The 25,698-nt window shown below is 42.2% G+C and overlaps 1 protein-coding gene and 1 long non-coding RNA gene across 6 annotated transcripts in view; both read right to left on the bottom strand.

Moving 5' to 3' along the window:
* Window positions 1-25,698, bottom strand: part of COL4A6 (collagen type IV alpha 6 chain) — a 232,683-nt gene that overhangs the window by 154,291 nt on the left and 52,694 nt on the right. The window lies entirely within an intron of this gene.
* LOC142831242 (uncharacterized) overlaps window positions 14,672-25,698 on the bottom strand; it is a 39,687-nt gene continuing 28,660 nt past the window's right edge. Inside the window, exons 2-3 of the long non-coding RNA XR_012906916.1 lie at window positions 16,943-17,059; window positions 14,672-15,943 (exon numbers count right to left, since the gene is read on the bottom strand). This is a non-coding gene — a long non-coding RNA (uncharacterized LOC142831242). The remainder of the gene's footprint in view (window positions 15,944-16,942; window positions 17,060-25,698) is intronic.

Below are 25,698 nucleotides of genomic sequence, written 5' to 3'. Positions count from 1 at the left end.
AGCCCCACTTACGGGGGAGGGACATCACTGCAGACTCTGTAGAATAAAGATTAGCTTTATATTGCTGAGCCCGTATATGTGTAATCACTAAGGGTCTGTCTACACTAGCCCCCTAGTTCAAACTAGGGTGGCTAATGTAGGCATTCGAACTTGCAAATGAAGCCCGGGATTTAAATATCCCGGACTTCATTTGCATGTTCCCGGGCGGGCGCCATTTTTAAATCCCCTTAGTTCGAACTGACTGCCCGCGGCTACACGCGGCAGTCAGAAGTTAATCCGAACTAAATCGTTAGGTCGGATTAACTGTTACTCCTCCTGCAATAAGGTGTAACAGTTAATCCGACCTAACGATTTAGTTCGGATTAACTTCTGAGTGCCGCATGTAGCCGCAGGCAGTCAGTTCGAACTAAGGGGATTTAAAAATGGCGCCCGCCCGGGAACATGCAAATGAAGTCCGGGATGTTTAAATCCCGGGCTTCATTTTCAAGTTCGAATGTCTACATTAGCCACCCTAGTTCGAACTAGGGGGCTAGTGTAGACATACCCTAAGGTTTTTAGCGGACACATGGTTATCATATTACATGATTTTTAGCATTCCTACTAAAGGACCACTGACTTAATCAATTAGGAAAAGAAAACTACACCTCAACTGAGGCCAAATGTATGCAGAGAATACGGATAAGGAATCAGCAGTAGAAGACACTAAACCAGTGTTTCTCAAACGTTTTTTTTTTATAAAATACCCCTTTTAAAAAAAAAATTATAAGTACCCCCACTACCTCTAGTTTTCAGACACACAACATTTTTTTCTACCATTGCAAGACATTTGTTTAAACAACTTAATCGTAGCCAGCTGGGTGATGAAATTTTTGGGTGGAAAAAGTACAAAAATAATAAAGCGCTGTAAAACTTAAACAAAAATTCAGTTTTCTCCAAATTTCGGTAGTGTTGACATACCCCTCAGACTTCTCTCAAGTACCAATGGTTGAGGAACACTATGCTAAACCAGTTTTAAACAGGAGCATCGGTGATGGCAATGGTCTGTAAATGTGTAGCTTTCTAAAAAGGAATGAATACACAGAAGTGTGTGGGGGGGGGGGGCAGATGGAGGGGAGCAAAATGGGAGTGTAGGAGATGCTATAAGATCCCAACACACTTGTTCACAATAGGACATGAATCTCTGGGAAGAAAAAAAAATGGAGAGAATTTTAGCTATGGCTCCATATTAAGACTGGCAGAATACACCTGAAGTAAAGGAGTAGTGAGCACAAACTGTTTCCCCCCAAGATTTATTTCCCATACTGCCAAACTGCAAAGAAGCTGAACAGATGAGGAGAGCTAAGGGTTCCTATGCCCCACAAGAGAACACCTAGGAGAAACTCCATAATCTATAATAGTGGTCCCCAACCTTTTGGGCTGCTGGGCGCCCGAGGCGAGGCCGCGCATGCGCCGCACGCCCGGGGCCACGCATGTTCCGCGCACCCGGAGGTGGCACCGCACATGCGCCATGTGCCCAGGGTGGGGGCTGCGCATGCGTCGGGTGCCCAGGGCACAAGAATGGCTCAGGCCGGCCCTGGTCACTAGGCAGGCGCACGTAAATGCCCCGGAGGGCGCTATGGCGCCCGCGGGCACCGCACTGGGGACCACTAGAAACTGTATTCCTGAGTTTGCAGGAAATGGATTGCAATAAAAACACTTAAACCTACAAGGCAGAATATTTTCCAGATAAGTCAGAGGGGCCTTACTATTTATTGCTTATTAATTAGAATATTAAAATATACAGAACAAGACATTCCAATAGCCTGATATTTTACAGTAGAAAAACCTACTTCGATTAGACAGATATACCCCTGTACACCTAAATGCTTAACTATCTGCCAAGTGAGCAACTTAGGGTGCTATGAAAACCTTAGCTTTTCTCATTCCATACTTTTCAGTATTTAATTTTTAAAAGTTAAAATTTATTTAAAAAAAATATATCATTTCTTCCATTGTTGTATTAAACATAGTTTAAAATATTACATACTAGCAGATTTACATGGTGTTGCTCAGGTCCTTAACTCAATTAAGTTTTTTTTAAATAAAAGGAAAATGTACATGCTTGATTTAAATTATTTTATTTTTCCAAAATAGCGTTATTTTGATGAGATTAATTTTTGTCAATTTCTCAAAAAAGGGATTGTTAATATGTTTCAGTTTAATTTTTAAGTAAACTTTTTCAAATTGGAGTACCAATAAGTGTATTGTTTTCTTCATCCCTATAAAACATACTGAAGGATAGAAGTTTAACAAAAAAGGGCTCAGAGAAAGCAGTATACTGAATTTGGATGTCCTAACTCTTACTGTTTAGGAGGAGATCTTGATCAAACAGAGAAACAGATAAACTCTCTAAAACGTATAGTAGATTACACTTACACACACACTCATGTTTGATCCAGATCCTAAGAACTCTTGCCCATAAGATACATGACATTTTTCATGTAACTACTCTAATTGAAATGAATGGGACAGATTTTGTTCTGTTAAATTGATGTAAATCCAGAATAACTCCACTGATATGAATGGAGAGCTTTAGGATAAAACCCATAAATGTGTGGATCATTATTATTATTTATTATCTGTATTGCAGTAACATCTAGGAGCCTAAGATCTGGACCAAGATCCAGCTGGACTAGGTGCTGTATAAACAAACACAGTCTCAGATGCAAATAGTTTAGAGTGTCTACAGTGATTACAGACAAGAGCTGTGGCAAGCTATTCACACTGCTAAGAAAGGGTGTAAGTGATCCAGTTAAAATATTGCTATGGCATATGCCAAGCAGATTCATATGATTGTCAGAAGCCAGAAGTAAACTGATAATCTTGCCAGTCCAGCTTTGTGTAAAAACAGCTGCCAGGATTTGATGGTGTCAAATGGCCAAACAAGTGGGAATAAAATGACACTTGTGGGCAAAACATCAATTAAATTACAATGCAACCAGAAATTACTTCCATGAAAGACTCCAAAGTTGCCTGAACTCATTTCAACTTTCCTCTTGGGAGAGTTGGGAGGGGTGCCCCAGCTTGTCCTGCTTGCTCAGTTCTTTTTAAAGACCTCCAACTCCACCTTCTGAGGCAAGTGCCTGCCCATCTGTTGGGCTCCAGGCACTACTTGAAACAAAATCCAGTCAATTCTACAGAAAAACACACAGGAGAGACATGCTGGCTCCACTGAAGTCAACAGCAAAACTCTCACTGAATTAAGTGGCACTAGGATTTCACATGGAAGGGGAGAACATTGCTTTGGGGTCTCTGTTTTCAAAATCAACATGTTTTTCCTAATAGTTGCTGAATTTTTGTAACACAGTGTCAAATTGTACTAAGCACGACATTCTTCCCCCAACTGATCTAATGGAGTGTACCAAGCCCTATTCCAAACCAGGGATCTACATCAGCGGATCCCAACCTCCGGTCCGTGGACCAACACTGGTTGCCAGGCCGCGGTGGCTGCCGGAGCTCAAGCTGGCTGTTTGCAGTGGCTCAGCTCTGGCATGGTGGTAGGACAGGAGGAGCCTCCCTCGCGCCTTCGCGCTTGGGGAGCAAGGGGGTGTGAAGAAGGAGGGAGCATGCATGCCGCCAATGACTACTCCCCCTGCCTATATGGCTGCTTTTGCTGGCGGAGGGGCTGGAGCTAAGGCGGCAGCAGGAGGTGGCGAAGGAAAAGGCACCTCTCTTGTCCCATGGCAATGGTGGCTGGCCAGGGCTCCCTCCCCTGAATGTCCACTTCTGCTGAAGGCAGCACTGGGGCGGAGGCAGTGGTAGGAGGAAACAGAGTAGGAGATGCCTCCCTCTCTTCCTCCTCCCCCCTCGGTAATGGCAGCTGGCCGGGGCTCCCCCCTTCTACCAATGGGGGGGTAAGATGTCTTGGGTATGGAGGGGGCGTGAAGGAGGAGGGAGCGCAAATGCTCACAACAGCCACTCCCTCTGCCCGCGCAGCAGTAACAGCCACGCTCCCTAGCAGGCAGCCTCACTCCAGGGAGTGCAGGGGTGGGAGCAAAGTTTTGGGTGAGGGTGTGGTGGGATCATGGGGCAAGAGGGTGTTGGCATGGGCTGTAGGAGTCAGAGGTTAAAGGATCAAAGGGTATGAGGCGTAGGGGTGGGGGCCAAAGGGTGGTAGGCACTGGGGAGCAAAGGGCTTGGTTGGGTTTAGGCAGAGAGGTAACATAGTATTTGCCTGTTTGAATATGGAAATATGTAAATACACTATTACCAGTCTCCCAAAAGTTTGTGAATGGGTTTGTAAGTCCGCAGCACATAAAAGGCTGGGAACCTCTGATCTACATCACAAAAGATTCCTACCTAAACACCAGCTCTCATATATAGTATAGACTAAGAGGACATCTACACTGCAATCCCTGGTATAATTTAGCTAGTTTGAGTACTAACAGCTGTAAAACTGTGGCAGCACACAAACGCAGAATGGATTATTAGCCCTTCACCCTGAGTGGCATCTTATTTCTCAAATAGTCAAACTGAAGTGAATGAGCAACTTGCCTCCAGACACTATTACAAACAAACTGTTACACAATAATAACAGTTATTTGCTTTTACTCTCTCTGCTAATATTTTCCAGTTTGGTTTGTGGGCCTACTTGAAGCTATACATTTTTTTCTCAACAACTGATCAGTCAATAAATGTGTGGCTATAACCAAATGGTTTATTTATGGCTTACATGAACAAGAACAAAATACAAAGCCACCAGCTTATCTTTTGTATGGGGCCTGTTAAATGTGAATTTGTAACTAACTTACTGGTTAATGTGAGGGTTCACCACTTTGTCTGACAAGCCAATTTCCTCACATTTTCATTCCTTTCATAGGACTGGCAAATATTTTAACTGGCAGCTCAGGCTAAACGAAAGATATAAAAAAAGAAACTAAAACTTTGTTGACTCAAAGGACACAAAGTTACAAATCCCAGGGCAAATTCTGGTCTTGTTGAAGTTAAAAGACAAAACTCTGATTGACCAGAGACCCCTCTGCTTTTTATAAAAATAATGTGCTATTGTAATGGAATTTCACTTTATATAATCTTTCATTAAAATCGTGCAAATTCATGAGTTTTTTTAAAAGCCCAAAATATAGCTGACTCCTATAAAAAGATCAATTGGTGATGAATTCAGCATATGGCACACACTGTTTTCTGAGGAGACAACATTTCCCATTCATTTAATAATTCTTTAGGACAGATCCTAAACTCATACTCACAATAGTAATTTTCATACAAGCAGTCTCACTGGCTTCAATGACCAATGGGACCATTCACACGGTTAACCATTCTAGGACTGTTCCCTTGACCCTTCCGTCAAACAAAGTTCAGCCTCTTCGTTGTGTTGGTTTGATTTTCATGCTAGCAACATGCTCCATATTTCATTTAGAGAATTGCAGCAATTACACCCAAATGATGAGACTCCCCTCTTCTTAAAGACTTGCTGCTTTCTAAGACGCAGCTCTTTTGCATCACTGAATTAGATGGATACAATCATAATAGCATTAAATTATCCAATATCCACATGACAGGGTAAAACAGTTTTAAGAAATACAGTCATTGGTAGGAATCAGATTTAGTGCTGCCTGTCAGGTGATACAGTTTTCTATGTCCAGTGCCAATACCGTATTTTATTCCCATAGTATAAGCTCACACAGAATCTTCCTCTGACTTCAAATCACAGAGCAATGGGCAAAATATCTTTTAACCATTGGATACTTGCCTAGGCACATCATTGGAAGAAGGGTAATAAAATGTTTAGGAAAACCTATTCATAACAGCATCTCAAATAGTATCACACAGCTTAGAGAATCAAAAGCTTTCTCCTAGCAGTTAAACACCAGGAATGCCTCTTCATTCATTCCACCAAGAACTCTATTATTAGCTGCAAAGTTGCTAACATAGCCCTTGCTCATCTGTCAGAGTGAAAACTGGTCTCTTCATCAGAGTTCACCCCTTTTGCTTGGCTTTAGGAATGCTGCAATTATTCTAAGAAGAATCTTCCTGACATACTTAATTGAACCAACTGTTGCACAATTACTACATGTCAGAAAATAAGCAGCCTTATACAAGACAGAATTACAATTTCTTATATAGTCAGTGTTATGGCAAGAAACACACTGCACCGTGACTATAATTTCTATACAGACAGCATCCACATCTGAAGCATTTCCTGACATAGGTTTTGAATAACGTGCCTAACTGCTTCAAAAAACAGATTCTATGAACCAGACTCTATTATTTATATTAGATCATTTAGAACTTTCACAGTCCAGCAAGGACATAAGCTTACTGAGAAATGTTTGGGGTTCTGGATGCTGCTGCTGTTGTTTCTTCTATACATTAGAGTTCATACCTTGATTCTTAGGGATGAAATTCAAGCAGAATGTAAGTGCACGGGGCCAGCACATTTTACATTTGGCAGGTACGAATGTACCTGTTAAAGAGAGACCACATAAAGGGAATGCAAGGAGCCTTTTATACCCTGCACACTAGGGGTGTGTCTAGACTACAAGGTTTTTTCAAAAAAAGTGGCCTTTTTTCGAAAAAACTTCCCCTGCGTCTAGACTGCTGCTGCATTCTTTCGAAAGTAAATCGAAAGAACGCAGCAGTTTTTTTGACCGTGGAAAACCTCGTTTTACGAGGAATAAAGCCTTTTTTCAAAAGTGCTCTTTTGAAAAAAGGCACTACGTAATACAAACTGTGCTTTTTCAACAGAGAGCATCCAGACTGCCTGGGTGCTCTCTTTTGAAAAAGTGGCTTGCTTTTTCGAAAGTACTGGTTGTAGTCTAGACGCTCTTTTTCGAAAGAGGCTTGCAGTCTAGATGTAGCCTAGAGGATGTGGGATATAGGCTCCCATGCAAGTCAGTACACAGGGCAACAGAGAGGTGGTATGCTGGGGGGATGCATAGGAAAAAAGATTATGCAAATGCATTACCCCCAAAACAAGGCGCTGCAGTGTACAGAAGGGATTGCCAGGGAATGGAGGGCTGGAGCCATCAACTTGACTCCAGGTTACATATGGAAGAAATATAGAGAGGATTTGCTTGATTAAGAAACTGCTCCACTAATGAAGGGGTTTTATAATGAACCCCTAATGAACTAATGAAATAGGTTGTCTAGTAGAGGCAGAAAGAGACAATGTGAAATTTACCTGAAGACAGATTTCAGGAGCAGATTCATATGTCCCCATAGGATAAAGCTAATAACGCACATCACATTCAGACAGAGCGAGACTCTGATTCTCCATTATGATCTGCCCTCTTTAGGCCACTCTCCACTGAAGGTGGCTGGGATGTCCAGTGTGCAGGAACAGGGCACTGCCTCAGTTCCTCAAGTCTGCAGGTCTGGAAACCATGCCCAGGATCCCAAGCTATGATCTTGGGAATCAAAGTAAAATAAATTATTCATACCATGCCAGCTCACCAGTCATTTTTTAATTCCCTGCAGAACTACCTTAAAATTCAGATATGTTATACCTGCCTAACAGCTGTGACCACAAACAACTTGCTCAAACCTGATATACAGTAACCAACCCCATCTAAAAGATACTGATAACCCATACAAGAAACAGCATTGGTGGAGGGAAAAGCAGAGAAAGAAAGTACGACTTAATATATCTTAATATATATACAGACAGTATGTCATGTCTTTCTAGAAGGCTGTTTGATATGAAACCTTTGTTATCCGGCACTCTGTTAACCAGAAAACTTTGTTAACCAGCATTGCCCCCAGCCACAATACTGTCACATCTTCAAGCGCACATGCCTGGCTTGGTTTACCATGATTGGCTTAACAATTTTTTATTTAAGAAGTACTAACCATCTTTAACTCAAAATAGAAATGTGAGACCAACTGCTTCACACTACAAAACTTGAGAACTTGAATTTTACTATTATTGTCCATTGGTTTTTCCTAGATTGACGGGACCCTCAGATAACAGGAATTTTTAGATAACTGGAACACCCTAATCCCCGAGTGTGCTGGAGTACACGGTTTTACTGTATATGTATGCAGGCTGAAGACATGCTCTTGAAAGAAGTGTCGTTCAATCATGGCAATCAAGACAGGTTTTGCCCACCCACTAAATTTTTTTTATCTTAGATGGCATCCAGTATCAGGGCTGTTTTAATATAAAGCTAGAGAAACTGAACCACAAAAGGGGGGTGGGGAGTGGAATATAACAATGAGTTTAGAGGCTGGTGTAGTGTAAGCCAATACAATCACTTATTACATACAATTATACTACAGGTTTCTACCTTTGCATAGATATATGATATTCCGGGTTGGAGATAAGATTCTGAATAAGGTGACCCGGACAGTGACCTATTTTCTGTGTCTTTGAATCATGTATGTCTCTAAGGGTATGTCTAGACTACAGGGTTTTGTCGACAAAGCTTTTGTCAACAAAGAGCGTCTAGACTACATTCAGTTCTGTCGACAAAACCCTGTAGTCTAGACACAACCCGACATGCAATAACACCTTCTGTCGACAGAATTCTGTCGACAGAAGGTGTTATGCCTCATAAAATGAGGTTTACCAGCATCGACAAAACTGCTGAGTTCTGTCGACGTTATGTCGACAGAACTCAGCGGTAGTGTAGACGCAGGTATAGTTTTGTCCACAAAAGTCCACTTTTGTCGACAAAACTCTGTAGTCTAGACACACCCTAAGTCAGATGTAGGTTAAAGTTCTAGCTAAGAAAACTGACAATTGAAAAATTCAGCATTAAAGAAAAGAAAATGTAAGGGTGGCTAGTTGAACTCATCAAGGCATTGTCTGCTTAGCGTGCAGCATAATTCATTTATGATGGATATTGAAATACTGCTTTCAACATGTGTCAGCAGGTTTGAAAATATGGTATTATCTGTATTTCATATCCAAATGCACTGTTTCTTAACACCCATAGACTACAAATACTTATATACAGTAAAAAGAGGAACAGTGATCATTCTCAAGGTGAAAAACCAGCACACCAATTGAGAGATGGCCCACAGGAGATCTTGGAAGAGTTAAGGTAGAGCTCACAGCAAGATATGGCTAGCTTCAAAATAGAGAAGAAATTGTACATATCCTTCTTTTTCCTCTCTAAAGCTAGGTTTCCAGTCCTTCCCCACCTCCCTGTGCATTTGACTCTGAGTCCCTGATTTACTCCACTCACTAAAGTGGATTTACACTATGGATGAATATGACCTTGTGTGTGTGGAACAGCTGGTTTGAGAATACCCGATGAATGGTGTGAACATGTGGCAGGCCTAGAGGGAGGAGTGGTCCTTAAACCATTTATCAGCACAGCTAGCCTAATGTCAATTTCACCAGCTCACATGTCCAGCTAGTATCCATGGATTATGAAACCAGGGCAAATCACTGGTTTTTGTAAAACTGACAGGGAGAGGCTCTTAAAACAAGGATGTTCCCTGTTCTTGGGAATACCTGGCCACCTTAATCATTAAGACACCTTAATATGAACTTACACCAGATCAAGTTAGTTCTGCCTTCAGTTCCCTTTCTTCTCTAAGCCCTGGTCTACACTAGGAAGTTATTTCAAAATAACCCATTTTAGGTAAAATTTATAAGTGGAATGTCCACACTACCAAACCCGTTATTTCAAAAGAACAGGCTGGTTATTTCAAAACCAGGATTATTCTGGGAGGTGTGGGTGAGATTCTGTGGCCTGCACTGTGCAGGGGGTTCGACTAGATGATCGTAATGGTCCCTTCTGACCTTAAAGTCTATGAGTCTATGAGTAAAACCTGGACTCCCTCTGGGTATGTCTACACTACCCCGCTAGTTCGAACTAGCGGGGTAATGTATGCATACCGCACTTGCTAATGAAGCCCGGGATTTGAATTTCCCAGGCTTCATTAGCATAAGCGGGGAGCCGCCATTTTTAAATCCCCGCTGCTTCGAACCCCGTGCAGCGCGGCTACACGGGGCTCGAACTAGGTAGTTCGGACTAGGTTCCTATTCCGAACTACCATTACTCCTCGTGAAATGAGGTGTACCGGTAGTTCGGAATAGGCACCCTAGTCCGAACTACCTAGTTCGAGCCCCGTGTAGCCGCGCTGCACGGGGTTCGAAGCAGCGGGGATTTAAAAATGGCGGCTCCCCGCTTATGCTAATGAAGCCCGGGAAATTCAAATCCCGGGCTTCATTAGCAAGTGCGGTATGCATACATTACCCCGCTAGTTCGAACTAGGAGGGTAGTGTAGACATACCCTCTTTCCTTTGGGAATAACGCTTATTTTGAAATTGTCATTTCAAAATAGCCTTAGTGGGATTGCTCAGTTGCTGCTATTTAGAAATAATTGGCCTTTGGAGGCCTCTCACGGCTTCAGCTTTGACTACTCTGGCCACATCTGGCATCTCCACTGCTCCCCTTCTCCTGCAGAGCTTAAAACTCCTGGCAGCAGGAGAAGGGCTTGTGCCATGTTGGAGAATAGCGAGAGCCATGTGGGACACAGCAGCAAGCAAGGGAGCCATGAGTGACCCCCACTCCTTCATAGCCTCCAATGGCTGCCAATATTCCTGCTACTCCCTTGGCTGCCACTGGCCAGGGATGCAGGAGAGCTTCAGCCTCGACTGGTGCAGAGATCCTGGACCTTATTGAGGTCTTGGGGGAAGGAGACCAACCTCCAGATTCTCTGCACCAAAAAGCAAAATGCTGAAGTCTATGGATGGATTGTTGCCAGCCTGAACAATAAAGGCCACACCCAGGCCCTCGGCTACTGCCGGATGAAGTTCCAGCAGGCCTGCCACAAGGCCAGGGACCAGAGAAGAGGCTCCAGGGCAGCACTGCACAGCTGCCACTATTATGAGAAGTGCTGGTCACTCCGCCCCCTCCGCCCCTCGTTGTCATGGAGTTTGGCCAGGGTGCACCCGGCGTCAGCCTCCAGGAGGACGGGGTGGTGGAAGGGGAGGCCAGCCAAGCGACCATGCTTGCCAGCCAGGACCTGCTCCTCACCATGCAGCCAGTCTCCCTCTCCCAGGATATCTCCCAGGCGTCAGAGGAACCTGGGGAAGGCACTTCAGGTGAGTTCTGTAACTTTCCATATCTACACGCAGGGACAGGCAACGGTCTACGAGGAGCTGTGTGCTCCTCTCTTGGTCTACTCAGCCTGGGGGCTGCACACATGGGTGGATTTCCCTATGCCAAACTGGTTCCCAACAGAGTGGCAGCTGTCCAGTGTGGTGAGCTTCCAGAGTGAGATGGCCACGCGCTTCTATAAGGTGATGGTGGGTCACATGTGGGTGTCCTGTTGCCGGAGGGCAGGGGCAAGCCGCTCACAGAGCTTGAGGAAGGTGGCCTTCCATGTGCTGAAGTTCTGTAGCCCCTGCTGGGCGTCCCACTGCTCCATGACGATGGGGTCCCACCCATCCGATCTCATCTCCTTCCTCCAGAAGCAGTGTTCTGTGGTGTCCAGGGGATTATGGAGCATGCGCAGCAACAGCAGGAATGCCTGGACCTGGGCGAGCAGGGCCTATGGTGCCATGCTGGGGTTCGTCCGGGTCCTTGTCCTGCTGGAGCAACATGCAGGCAGTCTGGACAGACTGCACCATGAGGCACAGCATGAGGCCTGTGAGCCTAGCACTGCTTTGCAGCAGTTCTGGCTCTATGGTGTGAGAGCTGTGGCATCCGCAAGGGCAACCAGGGCATACTGCGTCCCTTTTGTATCCCGCAAGGGGGAAGGCAGTGGAGAAGTGGCATGTGAGATGCAACCTTAGAGAAGAGCCCCTGAAAACACGTGTCACAGCTCGCCTGACCACGCAGACGCAGGAAATATCTGCCCTCCTATTGCCCTCCCCAGAATGCTTCCAGGGCTCTAAGTCCAAGGCAGGATCCAATTAGTGTGGATGCGCTATTTTGGAATAATTCTAATTTTGATGCTTCCCAGTAGTGAGGACATGCTATTTCAATGTTGTTAAATCGGGATCTATGATGTCGATATTAGTTATTTTGAAATAATTTCCAGTGCAGACATGCCCTAATAGTTTCTAGTTAAATCTTCCAGCCACTCCAAGCCTACATGTCTTGGATACTGATTTGTTATGAGGAAAACTGCCAGGTGTTTTCTTTAATATTGTAAGTCTTGTAAATCCACTAAACTGCACAGATCTACGACAGCAACAACAGCAACTTAGTGAGGCATAACTTCCTTCCCCTTGCTGAAATATACTGACTATCTCATGCAAAAGAAAGCAGTGTTATTCAAGTAGCCTTCTACTAGATTTACTCAGTTTAATTTATTATATCAACGGATTACGTTTTTAGAGGCGGAAAAATAAAAAATGATCAGAAATCAATTCTGAAACTTGTTTCAGTTTTTTTATTCATTTTTTGACTGATTGTCGTGTATTACAATAAGTCCTGAAAGAAGGTGTGCATGTTCACCAAGAATATTATGTCTATGCTTCCTTAAATTCCAACTTGTATATTGGCTTGATCTTTAACTTCCCTAACTAAAATGTATCTTAACCTTCAAAACCCATTCTTCCTGTTTGTAAAATGGTATACAGGCAGTCCCCGGGTTACGTACAAGATAGGGACTGTAGGTTTGTTCTTAAATTGAATCTATATGTAAGTTGGAACTGGCGTCCAGATTCAGCCGCTGCTGAAACTGATCAGTTTCAACAGCGGCTGAATCTGGACGCCAGTTCTGACTTACATACAGATTCAACTTAAGAACCCCAGGCATCCCCAAGTCAGCTGCTGCTGAAACTGATCAGCGGCTGATTCCAGGAAGCCCGGGGCAGGGGCTTCCTGTAGTCAGCCACTGGTCAGTTTCAGCAGCGGCTGACTTGGGGACGCCTGGGGCAGAGCAGCTGGGGTGCTGCTGGGTTGCTCCAGTAGCGCCGCCGCTCCTCGGCACTACTGGAGCAACCCAGCAGCACCCAAGCTGCTCTGCCCCAGGCGTCCTTGATTCAGCCGCTGCTGAAACTGACCAACAGTGGCTGAATCAGGACGCCTGGGGCAGAGCAGCTGGGGTGCTGCCGGGTTTGTCCAGTAGCGCCCAGAGCGGCGCTACGCGACCAACCGGCAGCGCCCCAGCTGCTGTACCACAGGCGTCCGGAGTAAAGCCGCAGAGCTCGGGGGCAGCGGGACAGCCCAGATGCCCCGTGGCTGTCCTGCTGCCCTCGGACTCTGCGGCTTTGCTCTGCTTTGCTCCCCATCTCCCTGGTCTGCTGGAGACCAGGGAGACGGCCCCATTCGTAACTGCGGATCCGACGTAAGTCAGATCCGCGTAACTCGGGGACTGCCTGTACCAGGTTTCTATGCACTGTTAAATGCTTTCATCACAAAGACAGCTAAGGACCCAGGTTCAGCAAGGCACTTAGGCACATGCTTATTGACTTCAAAAGGATTTAAGCACCTTCATAGATGCTTTGCTGAATAGGAATGGGTTCAAGCCCATTAAATGCTTAAATGCTTGATGAATCAGGGTCTAAAATAAAGTACCTAGTTTATATGTGGCATATATATAGTTGAATATATAGAAATTTGAAGCCTCATCCCTGCAACTGATAGTACATTTAGCTGCACCTCTTGCATAGATCATCGTCAACAGTTCACTTGCATGTTATCAATTGCAGGATTGGAAACATAAATCCATAGTAATTCCCCAATCATACTAATGCATAGAAATTACCTAATAAAATAATAACTAATACTGTATAATTTGTGATGTGCTTTAGAAACTTCTGGAAGAAAGGAAGACTATAATTGCAAAAAAAGGTCATTATTTTAGGCAACCAATGTATAACAAAAGCTTCTTATTTTATGCCTAACAATTTATGACTTTGTACAGATGTCACTGTGATAATCATTGTCATCATATCTGAGCAACTCACAAATGTTAATTAATTTGGCCTCTTCCTGAGGCTTCACCCCAGTGAACTTGTGTGATGGAACAAACAAGGTGTCAACTGCACCACTACACCAGCAGGTGTAAACAACTCCATTCACTTTCAAATGGCACTATTATTTTTAATGGTTTAGAATCGGCTTCATTCCTGTAAATACAAAACAAAACAATGCATAACACATTGCTTTATCAGTTGTTTATATTTTAAATAATCCCAAAGTATGCTAAGCAGATCTTTGTTGGAATGTTGTCTACATTTTGTGCAAATCTTGTCAAAAGAAAGAGATTATGCTATATTTGAAATAGTCAAGGTTCATTCTTTTTGCTGGATTAAAAACATGTTGCTGAGAGTATGGCAGACCCAAATAAATATATCTTTGGAAAGATTTGAAGTCAGCTGTGAAAATATCCTGAATACAGTTTCCTCTATGACTAAGTAGAAAAAAGGATTCCCAAGGTATCCACTGATACTGCTGAGTATCAATAGAGAGACAATAAACTACCCGGCTACGTCTACACTGGCATGATTTTCCAAAAATGCTTTTGACGGAAAACTTTTCCATTAAAAGCATTTTCGGAAAAGCACGTCTAGTTTGGCAGGATGCTTTTCCACAAAAGCACTTTTTGCGGAAAAGCGTCCATGGCCAATCTAGACACGGTTTTCCGCAAAAAGGCCCCGATCGCCATTTTCGCGATCGGGGCTTTTTTGCGGAAAACAGTACTGTGATGTCTACACTGGCCCTTTTGTGCAAAAGTCTTTCGGAAAAAGACTTTTGCCCGAACGGGAGCAGCATAGTATTTCCGGAAAAGTACTGACGATCTTACATGAGATAGTCAGTGTTTTTCTGGAAATTCAAGCGGCCAGTGTAGACAGCTGGCAAGTTTTTCCACAAAAGCAGATGATTTTGCGGAAAAACTTGCCAGTCTAGACACAGCTCCCCTGTATAACATGGAACAGTAATATAAATAACTAGTATCTCTCCAAGAAGCCACACTGCTTTGTGTGAGAATAATTACCGAAGAGAAATCTTTGGAATACAAAAGCTTTGAGTGTCTCATGAAGTACACTTTAAATCCTGGTTTCACACTAAGGATGATTTTTAGCATTAAACTGGCACGCACACACAAAAAAAAAACCTGTTCACTGTTCTGTTCATTTTGGGCAATTTGACTTACAGTGTATGAAAACTTGCATCACAGGAGTGGGGTTTGTTTAAAATACTAGCATTCCTTACAACCTATAAGAGGGATCAATATATTATTCTGGAATCTATACTTAATGATTTTTATGCAATAAATTTCAAAGCCTCCCAATTAAATGTTGCCAGATTTCTTGGTAACACCAGTTCAATGACTGGATGTCTATTTAATAATTTATTCACTGTATATGTAAGAGAGTGCTGCTGCTTTACAAAAAGCTAATGATTAATAACTGGGTTTACTTTACACTTCTTTCCTACAATGATAATCTGATGTCTTTGCAGTCCAATCATAAATAATGGAGGTTATAAGCAGATCAGTTAGGTATTTCCATTTATACTTTAGCAGTTATCTCTGCCTGTCACCAAAACAAATGATTATGGTAGCAGCATAAGTCTGTTCAAGTTACTCATATAGTCAAAACTGGAATAAGATTCTAAAATAGGACAGTACATGTCAGATGCAGACAGGGTGGGATTGACTAGGAAATACTCCCATGTGAAGGCATGATTTAATTACCAAACTATATTCCCCAAGGGAATAAAATCTACCCACCTTCTTCAGTTCACATATGATATCTGAAACAAGGTCACTACACTCTTTTCCTTGAGGCACACTAGATTAACAAACTCAACCAATTCATTTTCTTTCAATTAGCCTTTGTTTTATTTTTATATACTGGAGATCTATGTGACAAGTCACAAATGGATCAAAATTGCCAAGGCAGCTGAAAGTCTACATAATTATAGCTTATCTAAATAAAAACATATGTAGTCATCTCCTGGAATGGTCATAGAGATATGAGTTGTAGCACCATTTTGAGTTTGTGGCTTAGGCAGATACATGTCAAAGCCTGAAATAACAAAAAACAATTCACGGTTAATAGAAACAGCACAATAAAAAAATTCAGTCCATCATCTTCAACCTTTGACAGTAACTCAGGCTACCTTAGAATTCATCGGATGGATTCCTTTCTCTTCTTATTCCAGACCCTTAGCTGTTTGTTTGTTTCCTCAATTCTTTCTTTTCTTTCTGTGTGCTGCCCATTTTAAGGTCTGCTTCAGCAAACACTACCAGGCATATGGCATGATTGTACATAATTGAAATCAATGGAAGTTTACCAGTTATTTCAGAGGGAAAAGGATTGAACCTATAGTGATTATTATCAGTCCCACAGTGCACAGACGGGAAACTTTTAAGGGCAAGAACCTGTCGTATTTTAGTAACTTATTCTGTGAAGCCCTTAGTGTATTTTGGGTGACACTTAGGGTACGTCTAGACTACCGCGTTTTGTCGACGGAAGTTTTGTCGACAGATACTGTCGACAAAACTTCCGTCGACAAAGAGCGTCCAGACACATTGAGTTCTGTCGACAAAGCAAGCTGCTTTGTCGACAGAACTCCGTAGTCTGGACGCAATGTTACAGGCAATAACACCTTCTGTCGACAGAGTTCTGTCGACAGAAGGTGTTATGCCTCGTAAAATGAGGTATACTCGCGTCGACAAAACTGCTGAGTTCTGTCGACGTTATGTCGACAGAACTCAGCGGTAGTGTAGACGCTGGTATAGTTTTGTCGACAAAAGTCCACTTTTGTCGACAAAACTAGGTAGTCTAGACACACCCTTAGAGAGTGCCAGAGGAGCACTTTATGTCCAAACCTGGCCTTACTTTAAAAGTGGTTTAGTTCATTATGGAATTACTTTTACATTTTTAAGCACTTTGAGGCTGAGATTATCTTCTACACTGTGTTTGTACAGTGACCAGCACAAAGGAAGATATAAATAAATATAATTAAATCTAAACAAACTATTATTTTTTTAACACGTCATCACAGACACATTGAAAAATTACCTCCTTTTGGTACCATGAGGACAGAATTCATAATTACTTCTCTCAGGACTGTAACTAATATTATGGACTTGATTTTCCTGGCTCCGCATTATGTGTAATCTTGTATGCTTGTGCCACCTACATATAAAACATCACCAATTCAGTGGTCTTGTCATACACACGTTTCACCAATATGCATTACTATCCAAGGTGGAACAGTGGAGAATCATGAATAGCAATTATAGATACAATCTTATAACTGTGCACAGCCCTGCTGGTATTACTGAGAAGGTTGCCACCGCTTCACTGACAAAGCAAACAACCACAACCACAACCACATTGGTCTTCTGCATGCCTACAACCCAGCAAAATAAAAGGTTCAAAAAGGGTGTGGCATTACAATTCTTCCTCAAAGCTGCCACTGAAGATGAAAGGGCCTCCACCATAGACCGACACAGAGGATCAAACTGGGAGTGACACAATTTTAAGCTACTAAAATGTATTATAAATATAAAGAACAAGCAGAAAAGGGAAAAATAAGGAAAAGTAAATTATGTTTAGAAACAGCAGAGCATCCTTTGAGATGAAAGATGCAAGCATGTTTCCCTGAGAGCCAAAACCAAATATGGGCTTTTACAGTGGGATTCTACCCTCTCTCTATTAGACAAAATAATATTTTGTGGCATTTAAAGTTGTTTAATTGATACATGGATTTTAATGTCAGAAGGGACCACTGTGACTGTCTAATGTGACTTCCAGTATAACATAAGCCATAGAACATCCTCAAAAAAAACTCCTGGAGTGTCTACCAATCTTGATTTTAAAATGGTCAGTGACAGAGAATTTACCTTAACCATAGATAAATCATTCCAGTGCCAATAACTAGGGATGTGAAATGTTAACCAGCTATCCGATTAACTGGTAAGCATCATCCTAAATAGGTAATGCTTTCCGGTTCCAGTTAACTGGTAACCTATGGGGGCTGGAGCAGCTGCAGACAGGGGCTGCTTTTGTCCAGAGCAGCCTCTGTCCGCAATGAGCCTGGGCACCCCAGAGGCAGGGACTGCTTCAGTGGAGGCTGGGACCCAGGAGGCAATGGCAGAGCCTTGCCCAGCTGCAGTGTGAGAGCTGGGAGCTGGCAGCCAGCCTCTGTGCAGGGTTGGGGATGGGAGTCCCAAGGGTTGGGGGCTGCTCCAGCCAAGCTGGAAAAGTCCCCAACCCTGATCACGCTTAGTCAATTAACCAGTTAAACATTAGGTACACACAGCACTTTTTTTGTGACGGTATGCACTTTTTTGAGGAGCACTTGCTGCTCTCCTCCAGCCCAGCCCCCAGTCACCTCTAGGAGTGAACACTTGCACCACGCCGTACGGAAGCCCACTCAGGACACGAGGCAATTAAAGGGACCTTTTGCGCAAAAGGGGGGTTTTGCACAAAACAGCCCCATCTACACTGCTTGTTTTTGTTCAAAAACCTCTTCCACAAAAAGCATCGACAGAAAATATGCAAACGACAGCACAACAAATGCTAATGAGTGCTTCATTTGCATTGTCTCTGCTGACAAAAGGCTGCAATGTAGACGTAGCCTGAGTGAGCTAGAGTTTAAAACTAGTAATGCTTTAGAAGATTCTATGCTGAATGGAAGGTGTCTAGAAGCCCAGGGACTTGAGGTGGCCATGGAGTCCTTCAGGCTTGATGGCAAGGTGCCTTGAAGCCCTGGGACCTAGGACAGAGCTACCAAGAAACCAGGCACATTTCTGTCAGAAAGCTACCTGACTTCCATCAAAAGCAACATGTTCCCATGGAGCATTTTAGTTTAGATACATCAGCATTTTCTGATGAAGAAACATTCCACTGGAAAATTTCTGACCAACTATAATCTTTACCCATGCTGGTCATGCCACTGAGCATGCCAGAGTTGGACTCTAAATAGATCCACAAGCTATACAAAGGTATCACTGCTCCACCACTGACATACAGATGCCTCTGAAATGAAATATGGCAGCTGTAGTGAGGTACAGCAATGAATCATAATATTCCAAGACTTGTTGCAAAGAAGAATACAGTATTTCGTTTTGAATGTGCCTGTGGATGCCAGGCCACAGTAACACAGACAGGGATGGCACCTCAACTCTTACTGTAAATAGCCATGGACTGTCGATACGATCCCTCTCTCCCCAGCTATCCTGCTGGGCTCCATCGTTAAGCCATTCTACAGTACTGCCATAAAAGCAGAGTAAAGCACTACCAAGTGGTGTCCCCCCAGGGTCAGTCCTGGGACCAATCCTTTTCAACTTATTCATAAATGATCTGGAGAAAGGGGTAAGCAGTGAGGTGGTAAAGCTTGCGGATGATACAAAACTGTTTAGGATAGTCAAGACAGAAGCAGATTGTGAGGGACTCCAAAAAGATCTCACCAAACTGAGTGATTGGGCAACAAAATGGCAAATGAAATTGAATGTGGATAAGTGTAAAGTAATGCACATCGGGAAAAATAACCCCAACTATACGTACAGTATGATGGGGGCTAATTTGGCTATGACAAATCAGGAAAGAGATCTTGGAGTTATCGTGGACAGTTCTCTGAAAACTTCCACACAGTGTGCAGCGGCAGTCAAAAAGGCAAATAGGATGCTAGGAATTATTAAGAAAGGGATAGAAAATAAGACACAGAATATCTTACTGCCCCTGTATAAAACTATGGTACGCCCACATCTTGAATACTGTGTACAGATGTAGTCTCCTCACCTCAAAAAAGATATTTTGGCCTTGGAAAGGGTTCAGAAAAGGGCAACTAAAATGATTAGGGATTTGGAATGGGTCCCATATGAGGAGAGGTTAAAGCGACTGGGACTCTTCAGTTTAGAAAAGAGGAGAAATGAGGGGGTATGATAGAGGTATATAAAATCATGAGTGGTGTGGAGAGGGCAGATAAAGAAAAGTTATTCATTAGTTCCCATAATAGAAGAACTAGAGGACACCAAATGAAATTAATGGGTTGCAGGTTTAAAACTAATAAAAGAAAGTTCTTCTTCACACAGCGTGTAGTCAACCTGTGGAACTCCTTGCCAGAGGAGGCTGTGAAGGCTAGGACTATAACAGAGTTTAAAGAGAAGCTAGATAATTTCATGGAGGTTAGGTCCATAAAATGCTATTAGCCAGGGGATAGAATTGGTGTCCCTGGCCTCTGTTTGTCAGAGGCTGAAGAAGGATGGCAGGAGACAAATTGCTTGATCATTGTCTTCAGTCCACCCTCTCTGGGGCACCTGGTGCTGGCCACTGTCAGCAGACAGGCTACTGGGCTAGATGGACCTTTGGTCTGACCCAGTACGGCCGTTCTTATGTTATGTTCATTTAAAGTCCAGAAAGGAGAACCTCTGTTTTAGGCTTTGGCAGAAATGGGAAGAGAATCCCCTGTTAATCTGCAGTCATCCCACTGGCAGTCCAGGAGACTGACTCACTCTTCAGACAGCTCTGTTCAAAGTGACAGGAGTCTAGTGATATGAGCAGCAGGCTAGAGGAAGATGCAAACTCCCAAGTTCGAATCCTGGATCATTCTTTGTGCTAGGACTTAAATAGAACCCCCTCCTAATACAGCCATAAATTGGGATACAAAGCCACTGTAAACACCCACTGCACCTCTAATTTCCCTTTGACAAGGGCATTCTTTATTTACTTTCAAGCACCTAGTCCTAGTCTCTCTCTTTTTAGTTGCTCCACACGGTTGTCATGGAGTGAGTAATCCACAGGCCCCAGTGATGTGAAGGAGATGGGGTAATCAAAATCTGGGGAGGAGTCTGTTTGGGGAGTGAGGTGTTCATTCTGTACATACTACCAGACAGCACTTCAGCTTGGCAGGATTGGCACATCACTGCTGCATCTTGAGCCTTTGGACTCTCTTGGTAATCAGCTGGACATTTGGAGAAGGTGAACAGTGCAGTGAGAGGGTCTTAGCTCATGCTTCAGAATTTAGCTCAGGAGACAGGAACCATTTGAATATTAGATATTATATGAATCAACCGTTTACCCAGTTATCACAGGAGATTGTTCCTCTTCAACCATACTCTTAACAGGCCACCATTTATACTAGTGCAGGAACAGTATGCATGCTTAGCATGGGCAGCTTTCAGAGTATTCTAGTTTCCTAGGCAGCCCTTTCTTGCCATCCTTCACTGCTGTTCTGGCCTCATCACAGAGGGCAAGCAGGAACTGCTCCCATTTCACGCCAAAGCTAGGTTCCTTTCTCTCCATCCACATGAAAGAACCAGCCTCCCACAGAGCCATGAAAATGGATTGCTCAAGGATCATGTGGATTCCATGCAGTGAATTCTTTGCTACAGTAGTGAAGCCACATTGAAAATAAACAGCAACTTAGTGGAGACAAGCAAAAGATATATTCCACACCAGGGGCAAATCTGTTGACACTGTGACAGCCCTCCTCCCCCCCCCCCCTTCCTTATTATTAAGAAATAAGGAGAGGTGAAGAGAAAATGTAAACTCAGATAAGCAAGGTGCAAGAAATCAAATACAAAGTGTCAAAGGAGATTTAAGTAATTCCTTTACATAACCAAGTGTTTATTGGAATGTTTGTACCTCATTTAATTTATAGTGACACGTTTAGAACAGAACACATCACTTTTCAGACATTGCAACCTTCTGCCAGGAAAAAACGTACAAACTCTGTCAGAGGATAATCTTACCTGTCTGAAATGGGAAAGGATGGAATTCCTTCCTAAGATTTATCGATATTAAACAGAACAGAGTAGGTGCAGCATGATACAGTGTTAGATGGGATAAGAGCACATTTTGCCAGGGAAATATACTGATTACATCTCATATGAGTTGTGTGTCAGTCATTTTTTCTAAATAAACCAAAAAAGGAGAAGACTGGAGGCTGTCAGAATGAAAATATCCCTTTTACTTACAATAGCCTATTGCTTAACAGCTATCTAGAGCACTAAATCACTTCACTGTGAGCTTGGAACAGGCACATTACACAAACACACAAATAAATGTCACGGTTAATTAGAATGAGCTGCGAGGAAGAAAAATAAGACAAAAGAACAGCTGAGATAAATGAATAAAAGATGATTTCTTCAGATAGCAGTATCAAAAAGGTGTAATCTACCCATACTCCAAGGAACATTTAGAAAGTGCAAAAATTATATATATATTAGTGGAGACAAGCAAATATATATATATATATATATATATATATATATATATATATATATATATATATATATATATATAAACTCTCCAGGGCTCTACATAGTTGTCACAGAGGAAGTAATTCCCAGGCCCAGAACTATAAAACAAAAGACTAACCAAAGACTATGGAGGTAGCTGTTTGGAGAATGGGATGGGATGTTCATCTGCAAATTAACGCAGGAAATGAAACCTTTAAGAACATCCATAAAAACATGCATATGTATATATGTTCTTAGAGGTTCCATTTCCTGCATTAATTTCATGCATGTACTTTAGAATATGCTCTGTGTGAAAAAGTAAGACAAGCGTATTTGTTTTGTTTGCTAACCATTGTTGAACACTAGTTTTTAGATCTACAATTTGCCAAAAACATAATACAGTACTATCAACGCGAGACTGCCTGCATGCAAGGATCTTCTTAGCCTTTTACAGAGTAAAAAAACCAAAACCAAAACAAACCCCACCACAAGCAACAATAATGAAAGATACTGACTAATGGGCTAATTTCCCCAATTGTTGTTAAATGGACTCAATACTGCATCTTGTAAGAACATAAAATGGCCATATTGGGTCAGACCAAAGACCCATCTAGCCCAGTATCCTATCTTCCAAGAGTGGTCAGTGTCATCAGGTGTCCCAGAGGGAATGACCAGACCAGCTACTCATCAAATGATCCATTTCCTTGTTGCTCATTGCCAGCTTCTAGCAAACAGAGGCTATGGGTACCGTAACTGCTTGTCCTGGTTAATAGACCTATTCTTCATGAATGTATCTAATTCTTTTTTGAAACCTGTTATAATCTTATCATTCACAAGACACTCTTGCAAAGAGGTCCCACAGGCTGACTATGTGTTGTATAAAGAAATATTTCCTTTTATTTGTTTTAAATCTGCTGCGTATTAATTTCATTTGGTAGCCCCTAGTTCTTGTGTTATGAGGAGTAATAGCACTTCTTTATCTACTTTCTCTACACCAGTCATGACTTTAAAGACCTCAGTCATATCCCCCCTTAGTCCTCTCTTTTCTAAGTCGAAAAGTCCCAGTCTTATTAATCTCTCCTCATATGGAAGCCGTTTCATACCCCTAATAATTTTTATTGTCCTTTTCAGAACCTTTTCCAATTCTGATGTATCTTTTTGGGCAACCACATCTGTATGCAGTACTCAAGATCTGGCCATTCTATGGATTTATGTAGAGGCAATATGATATTTTCTGACTTATTATCTATCCCTTTCTTAATGAGTCCCAACATTCTGTTTGCTTTTTTGAATGCCCCTGCAGTTTGTTTTCAGAGAACTATCCACTATGACCCAAAGACCTCTTTCTTAAGTAGGAACAGCTAATTTAGACCCCATCATTTGATCTGTATAGCTGGGATGATCATTTCCAATGTGCATTACTTTGCATTTATCAACATTATATTTCTTTGCTTTTTTGTTGCCCAGTCACCCAGTTTTGAGAGATCTTTTTGTAGGTCTTTGCAGTCTGTCTGGGACTTTAACTATTTTAAGCAGTTTTGTATCACGTGCAAATTTTGCCACCTCACTGTTTACCCTTTTTTTCAGATAATTTTTTAATAAGCTGAACAGAACTGGTCTCAGAAGAGACCCGGGGGACACTACTAGTTACTTCTCTTCATTCTAAAAACTAGCTAGTTATACCTACTATTTGTTGCCTTTTAACCAGTTACCAGTCCATGAGAGGACCTTCCCTCTTATTGCATGGCAGCTTACTTTGCTTAAGAGCCTTTGATGAGGGACCTTGTCAAAGACTTTCTGAAAATCAAAGTACACCAGATTCTCCTTGTCCATATGATTATTAACCCCCTCAAAGAATTCTAGAAGATTGCTGAGGCACGATTTACCTTTATAAAAACTATGCTGATTCTTCTCCAACAAATTATGTTCATCTATATGTATGACAATACTGTTCTTTGCTATAGTTTCAACCAGCTCTCCCGGTATTGAAGTGAGGTTTACTGGCCTGTAATTCCCAATATCATGGCAACTGTAAAACCTTAAAAATGGTAAAGCAAATTTAGATTACAGATGGGCATTTCTAATATATTCTGCCCAAACTTGTCTTCAGTTCCAATAATATTCTGTATAATTAAAGAATTTCCGCTGTTACCATTCTAAATTTATTCAAAATCTTTCAAAGAAAGCATAATCCAGAAAGAGGATGTTTTCTGACAAAATCATTTTGGGGTTTTTATTTTGTTTTAGTCTTTCTAAGCAATGAAGGGAGGGAAAAAATCAGGGATCTGTCATCAAAAAGACAAAACTTGATCGTAAAAATAGAGACCTGGCAGTTTGTTCCAATTCAGAACTTTAAAAGTTATACCTAATCTACAGAAAATATCCAACAAGCTTCAGAATCCTATTTGCTACAGACCTTTATCAATAAGCGTGTGTACCTGTGAACAATTGGTTGAAATAGTGAGCAAATTATTACAAAATGTAACCCCCAATAGAACATTCTCTAATGGAAAAATTACAGTACATAGAACCTATAACCCATTAGCAAGAGGAAGGCTTGCCTATTGGCCATGGCACTTTCCTGGGATTTGGAGTACATGGATTCAATTCCCTATAAAACTGCAAATGTGCAGTCTGACTTTAGGCAAGCTGCTTAACCAAACATCTTAGAAGGCCTAACACTACTGCAGAGGGATCTGGCCTTGAAAAATTTGAGCAACATGCTCGCTTTCGAAAAAACAACAAACTTAAATGGCAAAAGGAAGACTCATGTGTTTGGGGCCTGATTCTGCCTTCCTTGGCCATCCAAACCCCTCCCTGAGAGCACAAAGTACCTCATTTCAGCAGCCTCTTATTGCCCGATCCTCCCACTGGAATCAATGGGATTACTAAAGTGAGTCAAGATTACTTCTCATATGCCCCTAGAGAATTCTTATCCTTGGTGTGTTCATGCACTCCAAGCTCTAAGACAGTGTTTCTTAAACTGTGTTCCGGGGAACACCCGTGTGCTGCAAGGCAGTTGGAGGTGTTCTGCGGAGAACAACAGAGTTCAAAGTGGACGTCCCGTCCCCCCTTTTTTTTTGCTCAATAAAAAATCATTGGTGTTCCTCATTAAAAAAATATTATTTGGTGTTCCTCCGTCTTAAAAACTTTAAGAAACACTGCTCTAAGTCATAGTTCTGGAACTGCCTCATTCATTATTTTGTGCAAAATACCACTAAAAGGTCTAGTATGGAGATGGGAAATACATGCTGTATGTAGCAGAGAGGTAAAGTTTACAAAAAGCATATGGCTAGAACATCCTTGGTTATTTAGGCCTACTTCTGCAAGCCCTTTTTTTCACTAGGAGCCCCACTGAAGTCAGCAGTAAGAATTCCAACAACTGAGGAATGGTCCAGGAAGCAAGGTTTTACAGGATTAGGATATTAATCAACTAATTTTTTTGCTATTGCTCATCTCCACAAGCAGACAGATGTCTCTCCTTAGTAATTAACACTTCTTCCCTTCTGACTCACAGCATCCACTTTACAGGCACACTTATGCCTGATACAGTTTTAACTAACCATTGTCACAAGTAAAATTTTCATT

This window comes from Pelodiscus sinensis, chromosome 13 (assembly GCF_049634645.1).
Source record: "Pelodiscus sinensis isolate JC-2024 chromosome 13, ASM4963464v1, whole genome shotgun sequence".
NCBI lineage: Eukaryota > Metazoa > Chordata > Testudines > Trionychidae > Pelodiscus > Pelodiscus sinensis.
This window is presented reverse-complemented; position numbering and strand designations above follow the sequence as displayed.